The sequence below is a fragment of the Sciurus carolinensis genome, unplaced genomic scaffold, assembly GCF_902686445.1.
Source record: "Sciurus carolinensis unplaced genomic scaffold, mSciCar1.2, whole genome shotgun sequence".
In the NCBI taxonomy this organism is placed as follows: domain Eukaryota; kingdom Metazoa; phylum Chordata; class Mammalia; order Rodentia; family Sciuridae; genus Sciurus; species Sciurus carolinensis.
In genome coordinates, this window is record NW_025920120.1 from 2,365,450 (window position 1) to 2,375,138 (window position 9,689).

General features: G+C 41.3%; 1 non-coding gene across 1 annotated transcript; it reads left to right on the forward strand.

Moving 5' to 3' along the window:
- The first annotated feature begins 7,918 nt into the window (after positions 1 to 7,918).
- Positions 7,919 to 7,993, forward strand: Trnai-uau (transfer RNA isoleucine (anticodon UAU)). The gene has a single exon. It is a non-coding gene; the product is annotated as a tRNA-Ile (tRNA).
- The last annotated feature ends 1,696 nt before the right edge of the window (positions 7,994 to 9,689 follow it).

Below are 9,689 nucleotides of genomic sequence, written 5' to 3' on the forward strand. Positions count from 1 at the left end.
GGCTCTCTGTGGTGTATTCGGAGGGATCCCTAAGGTGAGTACAGAAGCTGGTTGAGGTGATTAGGGAAGGCTTCCAAAAAACCATAGTGAGTGCTCACTGAGGTCTGTATGGATGTCTCTCTGAGGTGTGCAGGGACAGTTCTTCAGATGTGTATTGAGGGTATTCTTTGATGTGTCAGCAGGAAACTAAGATGCATGTACAGAGGGCCCTGTGAGGATTGTAGGGAGTGACCTCTGAGCTGTGTATGCAGGGTACTATTATGTGTGTCATAGGGCTCCTTTACATATGTGGAAGTGCCCCCTGAGATGAGTTGAGAGGGTTCACAAAGTTGAATCAGGGAGGTGCTCTGTAAAGTGTAGAAAGAGCCCCCTGAGTTGTGTTTCAAGGGCCATTTGAAGTGAGTAGTCAGAGATTTGTGAGGTTAGTAGGGAGAACAAACTGATGAATGAGGAAAGGCACAATTATGTTATGCTTAGGGTCAGGATTTATGGTCAGGTTCAGGTTCATGGTCAGTGTCAGTGTCAGGGAGAGTTCCCTGGTATGTATGGAGGGCTGAGGTTTAGGCTTAAATTAGGTAGGATTAGTGTCAAGCTCAGGGTCAGGTACAGTATTTGCAATTTATAGGGAAGGCCTCTGTGGTGAGTCAAAAGGGCTCTATGAGATGTATATTGAGCACTTTCTGTCAACAGTAGATAGACTTTCTGAGGTGTTTATAGTGCACTTGCAATGAAGTTTAATTAGTAGAACTGGCTTTCAAAGGAATATAATTTGTACAAACTGAGATTTTTACAAACTCTGATGTATGTAGGAAATGCATTTGAGGTAAGTAGAACCAGCTTTCTTTGATGTCTAAGGAGAGTACACTGAGATTATTTGGAAAGTGCTTTAGGTTGGTAGTATGTGACTGTGAAGGGAGGGAACTATGACATGTTTAAAAGAGATCTACAAAATGTGTTTGAGATCTCCTAGTGGTGTGTGGGAGGGTCTCCTGAGGTGAGCTTGGAGGGCTCACAGAGGTGCATAGAAAGGGTATTTTGTGAATTGTAGAAAGGGCTTAATGAGTAGTGATTGGTGGGCCTTTTAAGGTAAGGCATGAGAGCTCTGTGACATGAGTAGAAAGAAAAAAATGATGTAGAAGGGGAGGTTCTATGAGGTTAAATTTAAGGCTAGCCTTAGCACTAGTAGTATGTCAAGGTCAGGGTCATGGTCACTGTCAATGTCAGCAAGGACTTTCTGTGGTATATATGGTGGGCTTAGTTTTAGGGTTAGGGTTAGGGTTGGATTCTGGGTTGGGATCAGTATTTTCAATGCATAGGGAAGGCCTCTGCTGTGAACTGAAAGGGCTCCTTTAGACATGTATTGAGGGCTTTCTGAGGTGAGCAGATGGGATTTCTGAGGGATTTAGAAAGTAGTTGAAATAAAGTGTTGTTATTAAAGAGGGCTTTTAAAGTAATCTAATTTGTACTTGCTGAGGCAGGTAGGGAAGACTCTCTGAGGTGTGTAGAGTCTGCTCTTGAAGTAAGTAGGAAGGGCTTTCTTTGATTTGAATGAAGGTTACTGTGAGGTGTGTAGAGAGGACTCTCTGAGGTTGGTAGCTTGCAGTCTCTAGTCTGTTTAGAGGAACTTTTATAAGGTCTTTAGAAGAGACCTTTGATGTGTGTCAGAGATCTCTACAATGTTTGTGGGTGGTCCTTCTGAGATGAATTGGGAGGGGTCACTCAGTTGTATAAAGAATGTGTACTGAGATGAATAGAGATGACTCAGTGAGTTGTTTCTGGAGGGCCTCTTTAGCTGAGTAGTGAGAGCTCTGTAAGATAAGTAGGGAGAAAAAACTGATATAGAAGGGAAGACCTTATCAAGTGTGAAGGGGAATCTATGTCACATGCAGGTCAGACTTGCTGAGATGTGTATGGAAGACACTCTGAGCTTTGTAGTGTGGGATCTCTGAGGTATATAGTGAGGGCTTATTTAAATGCATAAGGATGGCATTCTGATGAGTGTATGAGGGCTCTCACAGGTGTGTAGAAAGTTTTCTATTAGATATGCCAATGGATCTATGGGGGTGTAAGTGGTCCTTATGACTGAGTAGAGATGTTAACACAGTTGTGGAAGGAAGGATCCCCTGAAGTGAATAGTGAGATCTCTCTGATATGTGTAGGGAGAAAACACTGTGCTTTGATGGGAGGGTTTTTTGAGGACAGTATAAGAAATCTCTGAAGTGTTTGTGAGGGCTTTCAATGGAAAATGATGGGGTCTCTCTTAGGTGTGTATATGCAGTACCCAGAGATGAGTAGTGATAATTTTGGATAGAAGTGAGATCAATCTGTGTTGTGTTTGTAGCACTGGTTGAGTTGTGTAGCATGGGCATTCTGAGGTGTGAAGTAACATCTCTCTGGTGTTTGTAGGGAGTGTTTGCTGGGATGTATGGAGGGCTATCTGAGTTGTTTGGGTGTTGCTCAATAAAGTGTGGAGGAAGCATCCCTAAGCTGTGTACAGATGGCACTTTGAGTTGTGTAGGAAGGGCTCTTGATGTGAGTAGGATGGAATTACTTAGATGTGTAGGGGAATGAGTTTTTGTTGTGTAGTAAATGTTCTCTGGGGTGTTAAAACAGGTTCTCTTTGTGTGGGAAGGTCTCTCTGATGTATATAGGGAGGGCCTTCTGAAAGATGTAGGGGGATTTATAAGGTTTGTCAGTGAACTTCATGGTATGAGAGGGAGGGCTCACATAACTGAATATGTAGGGCTTTTGCAGTGTATAGAAAAGACCTCTGAGGTGAGTGGAAAGAGCTGAGATGTGTAGTGAGGGCTCTCTGAGGTGAGTAGAAATTCTCTATGAGTTGTTTAAAGAGTGCCACATAGAAGTGTAGTTAGTAAAAAGGAGGTGTTTAAAGAGCACCGCATAGAAGTATATTTAGTGCAAAAGTCTTGTATAGGAATTTAATTTGTACACAGTAAGGTATATATGAATGTCTACCTGATGTTGTCTACACAAGTAGGTACTACTTTTGATATAAGGGTGGTTTTCCATTGATGTTTATGAAGCATAATACAATATGTGTAGAGAGGGATCTCTAAGATTGGAAGTGTGCAGCTGCTGAGCTATGTAAGGAGGTGTGTATGAATTGTGTAAGAGGGCTATATGATGCTTGTTCTAGGGCTCCTTTTTGTGTGTGAGAGGGCACCCTGAAGTGAGTTGTGATGACTCACAGAGTTGTACAGGGTGTGTGCACTGGAAATTGTAGAAAGCACTCAGTGAGCTGTTTTTGGAGGGCCATTTGAGTTGAGAAGTAAGAGTTTGGCGAGATGAGTAGGGAGAAAAAAACTCATGTAGAAGGGAGAGTACTATGAGGTTAAGGTTAGGTTAGGCCTAGGGTTAGTGTTTAGGGTCAGTTTCAAGTCATGGTCAGTTTCAGGGTCAGGGAGGACTCTGTGGCATGTAGGGAGGACTTAGGTTTATGCTTAGGGTTAGGGTTAGGTTCAGAGTAAGAGTCACTATTTATGGTGTATAGGGAAGGCCATGCTGGAGAGTAGAAATTGTTCTCTGAAGTATGTATATTGAGGCATCTGTGTGGTGAGTATACAGGCTCTTTGAGGTATTTATAGAGGGCTTGCCAAAAAGCATTTTTTCTTCTTCCAAGAAGTGCGGTTTTACACACTGAGTTATGTAGAAATTTTGCTGATGTGTGTAGATACTGCTCTAGATTTGAGTATGGAGGGTACACTTTGTTGTGTATGAAGGTTAAAATGAGGTGTGTAGAGAAGTCGCTCTGAAGTTGGTAGCATGTGGCTCCGAGATGTGTTTTGTGGACTTTATGGGGTATTCAGGATGGTTCTATGATGTGTGTTAGAGAGCTAAAAGGAGTGTGTGTGAGGGTCTTTCAGTTGAGTTGGGAGGGTTCACTCAGGTGTATAGATAGGGTGCACTGAAGTGAGTAGAAAGGTTTCATTTAGTTGTGTTTGTATGGTTTTTTGATGTGAGTAGTGAGAGTTCTGTTAGATGAGTAAGGAGGACAAGTTCATGTAGAAGGGAGGATCCCATGATGTTTGGAAGGGGAATCTATATGGTCTGAAGTTAGGAATCATGGAGATGAGTAGGCTGGACTCTGAGCTTTGCCATGTAGGTTAGCTGAGGTGTGTAGTGAGGGCTAATTAAAATTCAGAGGGAAAGCATTCTGATGTGTGTTTGGTGGGCTCTCATAGTTGTGTAGGGTGGTTTATATTAGGTGGGCAGAGGGATCTATGAGGGGTGTAAGACTGTTTGACATAGTAGAAATGCTATCTCTGTTATGTAGGGAGGGACTTCTACAGTGAATAGAGAGATCTCTGATATGAGTAACAAGAATAAACTCAGGTGTGGTGAGAGGAATATTTGAGGACAGAAGAGAGAAACTGTGAGGTGTTTTGGTAGGACATTTTGGGGATTTTTTTAGGTTTGTAGTTGTGGCCCTTGGAGGTAAATATGGAGGAATTTTTGGTTAGTTTTGAGGGCTACAAGAGATGTGTAGGTAGGGTTTTTAAAGGTTTGTTGAAAGGGCCTTCTGTGGTTTGTACAGGAGCTCTTTGCAATTCATAGAGAGAATTGTAGAATGAGATGTATGAGGTGGGTGCTCATTGGTAAAAATTAAGAATTAACTGAGGAGTGTATTTGTGAACATCTATGATGAGTAAGAGAGATCTCAGAAATAAATGAGAATAAACCAAAGTTTGAAAGGAGGGCTCTATGAGATGTGTAAGAGGGCCCTCTGAATAGTGAAATTATGGCATTCTGAGGTATGTAGAGGCATGGCGTGTGGTGTGTAGCAATGGTTTTTTTGTCCCAACATTGATACAGTGATTGATAATTAATGTGGGGCTGGGGAGATAGCTCAGTTGGTAGAGTGATTACTTTGCATGCACGAGGCCCTGCGTTCAATCCACAGCACTGCAAAAAAAAAAAATTACTGTGATAAATAATGTGTGTAGGAAATGTGTCTAAGTTGTGTATGGATGGCCTTCTGAATTCTGTAGAAAGGGCACTTAATATGAGTAGGTAGGGCTCTGAGCTTTGTTGAGAGGTGACTGCTATGTGTGTAGTAAGTGTTCACTGAAGTGTGAAGAGAAGGTTTTCTGAGATTTGTAGTGCAGATGATTTGAGGTGTGTAGGGAGGACTCTATTAAGTGTGCATGGGAATCTATGTCTGCATAGAAGTGCTCTCTGTTGTGTAGTTAGGGTCCTCAGAAATAATGAAATCTATCTAATGTGATTAGGTAGAACACAATTAGATTTAATGGGAGTATTCTTTGAGTATAATAGGGGGAATCCCTACATTGTTTAGGAAAGCCACTCAACAGTATATCCAGAGTCTTCTCTGAGGTGTGTCAGGTCAACCCTCAGAGGTGCTTAGAGAGGGCATTTTGGTGAGTAGTAAGTTGTATCCAAGTTGTGTAAGTAGGGTGTGTTGTTGTTTGTATCATGGGAATTCTGAGGTTTGAATTAACATCTCACTGAAATTTACAGGTAGTACTCTCTGGGGTGTATATGAAAGGCTTTCTGAGTTGTATAAATTTTGCTCAATAAAGTTTGGAGACAGTTTGCCTATGGGGTATATAAATGGGAATTTGAGGTGTGTAGGAAAAAAACTCTTGGTATTAGTAGGAAGTGATTATTTAGACATGTAGGGAAGTGAGTTTGACGTGTGAAGAAAAGATTCTCTGAGGTGTTAAGTGGGTTCTCATTTTTATGTAGGGTGGTCTCTCTGACATGTAGGGAGGGCCCTCTGAAGTGTGTAGGAGGGTTTTATGAGGTTTGTAGGAAGGCTTATCAATGAGAGCATAAGTGTTCACTTAAGTGAATAAAAGGGATATTTGCAGTGTATAGGAAAGATCTCTGTGGTGAGTCAAAAGTTGTCTCTGAGGTGTGTATTTCAGACTCTCTGAGGTAGGTAGAAAGGCTCTCTAAGGTGTTTAGAGAAGACTTGCTAAGAAGTACAGTTACTACGGATTGTGAAATACTAGTTTGTACTCATTCAAATATGTAGTTTTTTCTCTCTGAGGTGTGGAGGGAATGATAAAGGTGACACTCTTTTAAAGGATAGTATCACAGCTTGATCAACATAAAATTCATTGAGTCACAAATATAAAACACAAATATAAATACACACAAAAATTTCTGAGGTCTGGTGATATATAAATGGGAATCTGAGTGGAGGACTAGACTCTACTCACTTCCAATGGCCTCTCCTGTTTCACCTCTGGTCTTCTTGGGAAATATCACCAGAGTTGTTGGTCTGAACATTGATACAGTGCTTCCAGTCTTGGGAAAGACCCCTACTAGGGAGTTTCCTGAGAAATAAGCATCCAAAGATGAGTGAACAAGAAGAACTCATGGCTCTGTACTTGCTGTCTGAACATAAATGAGCAGAATAGGAGTTTATCTGGAATGTGGGTGCCTAGTTACAAGGGTTCCAAGTTCTGTGTGTTCTACTGCCAAGGAAGTGAGGTCACTTCCTTTTGGACTTCATATCCAAAGCCCTTTCTCACACAAGATGGTTCTAATGTCCCACTGAGATGCAATTTCCTCCCATCTTCCCTTGACATTTACACAAGTGTACATGGTTACACCAGCAAACCCTGAATCTGGTCCCCAGACTGTCCCAGGTGTAACCAACTCACCTGGTTTGGAGAGACAGTTGGAATCAGACTCATTTCCTCCTTCCAGTCATGTGGGTGGTCCTAAAGAAGTCATTATACTTTACAAGGCCTGAATACTTTTGCCATTTATTCCCCTGGGATTATTCTAGTATATGCTTTTGAAGTTTTCATCAGGTGTATAAGGCCATTTGTATATGTACTCATTGGGAACCCTAATGTTTGTGTCATGTATGTGTAATGCACCAACATACAGAAAGCACAACACAGAAAGGAGGGGACAAGGGATGACATACAACTCTACCATAATGTGAGTCCAACAGTAAAACAGGGGAAATTGTCTTCTACCTTTTCCTTGTTCCCTCTCTGCCACACTGGAAGTTTGTCTTGACTGATTTTCAGAGGTAGACTCCCTGTGCCATAGACCTTCCAATGCTTCCTGTGAAATTTAGAATTGTTTCAATATTTCTTCTCATTGTATGATGTGGGTACACTACAAGAGATAACTGGCACCAGAGAATTCTAGTGTCCAAAACCTGTATCTTCCCTATCTAAATGAATCCACATCAGCATCTGGTTTCAAAGAAAAATAAATCAGCAGGACCCATGGTATTTCACTTCAAAGATGTAGTCATCAGAAATCTCATTTCATTGTCTCCATAGTCCCATAGCAGTGGCACTGCTGTAATTCCACTGATTTTTTTGGAAAAGTTTGTGTGGCAGCAGGCAAAGTTCCAGGGACCCCATTAAATGGCAAGGAACTGGCATTTCTGTTTCCATATCTAAATGCCTCACGTACATAAAAATATTTTGGTTATAAAATTAATGAATGAAATTTTTATCAAGAAGAAATAGTGGTGTGAAATTGCCAAAATTTTGTTCAATTCCATGATCATAACCATGGGAGTGGAATTATCTTTCTCTATTTCTTTAGGGAACGTCTGCATTCCTTCTTTCAAGGTCACAGCAGATCACTTCTTTTTATGTATGTTGTTGAAGACAGTTTCTTTCTATTCTTTAAACTAAAATTTGGAAAAAAGTCTGCAGTAGAAAAACAAAGCACCAACTCAGAAGTCAATATTTATTCAATAGCTAAGGTTACTGGAGCAGAGAGAAGGACTGACAATTTAGTTTTGAAAAATGGAAAAGGACTAGGTAACCACTCTCTTCAGGGGATAGTCATTAATCTAATGCAGGTTCACTGAGTGACCTGTGCCCACTTTTGAATGAACACAGAAGCTGATATCCTTCTCTTCTATTAAGAGACATCAAAAAATAGCAAACCGGGCTGGGGATATAGCTCAGTTGGTAGAGTGCTTGCCTTATAAGCACGAGGCCCTGGGTTCAAATCCCCAGCACCACAAAAAAAAAAATAGCAAACCATCTCAAAGGCTTACAACCATCTTCCTTGTGCACACAGAATTAATTGGCTTCTCATTACCTTCCCACAAAGGTGAGAGTCTGATGAGAGACCATTGGCTTGTAAAGACTTGAATACTCAATACTCGTATGCACAATCACCCCTGTTTGAACGCTCCCAGGATAGGGCATTGCTGAATGCTTCTGTTTTCCTTGAAATTTACTAGGAAACAACAAATGAGGAGGGTCACCACAAGGAAGACCTGCAACTGTGAATGGTGCTGAGTTTGGTAAGCCCTGAGGCACCAGTGAATTTGAAAAAAAGAATATAGTCCCTGTTTTTTAAGCTGGTAAAAATCAAAGTCATGGAAAATTCTCCCCTCTTATTTCCTGCTCCTGCAGGTATTCATCTTATGACATTATGGCATTATGTGATAACATTTCCTACCCACTAAGTTTCTTCAGGAAGGAGAAAGAGTCCTGTATGAGCTTTGGCAGACCTGATAGGACCATGAAATGAGCAAAAGTTCAGTCATTTTCCAAGTCACTGTAAAAAGCCTTTAAGCTAACAAGGTCAGCTAGTGATAATTCCTCTTTATTGACCACTCTTGGAAAATGCATAAAAACTGATTTTCTGAGATTGTTGCTTCATTCTCCAAAACATAAGAAAAAAGAAATCACAGAAAAGAGGTGATGGATACTGGGTTCCAGAGGGGTTTGATTCCACTGGCAACAGATTCACTCCCTTAACAAACAAGTCCCACAAACAAGTATATCAAAAAAAACCTACCTGAGTGTTAGTCCCTTGCCTCTAATACATCTTTCTACCAATATCCTCTACATGGTTCTCTACCCAGTTGTCCCAGTACTGACATTCACTCTCTGAAGCACAGCATCACCAGTCCAAACACTGAGGCAACATGTTCTGAGGGCTGTACTATTCCCTTTGTAAGAAGAGCATCCAAGACAAAGCTGTAGTGTGCCAAACTCTCAATAGAAAAATCACAAGAACATACATTCTTTTAAAATTATGATTTTTCTGACAGCTAGACCAATGTAGACAAAATAAAAATTTAAAGTGATATATTATGACCACAGCTTCCCTACTGAAATCCAAATTAGGCAAATTCAGTGATTAAAGGCACAGTGTGAAGCCAAGAACAATCAATGGCAGTGTGAGATTGAGAGACCCTGGAAACACAGCCCATAGACTTCGCCCTCTGGTCTTGTGTTAGCAAGGAGCAGTAAGGCAGTGCAGGCTACATATGTCCCTCCTCATGTCCTCACACCTGCAGCTGTGTACTCAGGGTATGGTTATACTGACAAAGAGACCATGGAACTTAGGTGCCACCTGGTTGGTGTGAGGTGCAAGACTGCATCTCAGATCTGAAGGGTCAAATCCCAGGTGGCATGGAACCCTGCATATGACTGAGGGTTGTGTCATTGCAGTTGCATTATTGGTGCCATGTTCCTCCCAGAGAATTGAGACAAAGACAATGCTTTTTATGTGGCTTGATCAGCTGCCTTCTGAACTCTTTCAGTTACTGGGCATGGTTTGTTTCTAATGGAGACTGTTGAGAACTTGCATCCTGGTTCCAGTTAGTGCTCTGTCTTACCTCTCTGCTTGCTCCCAGTGAAGCTCATGAAGAGCAGCCCTAGTCATGATATAATAGTATGGATTCTATAATAGGACTAAAATCC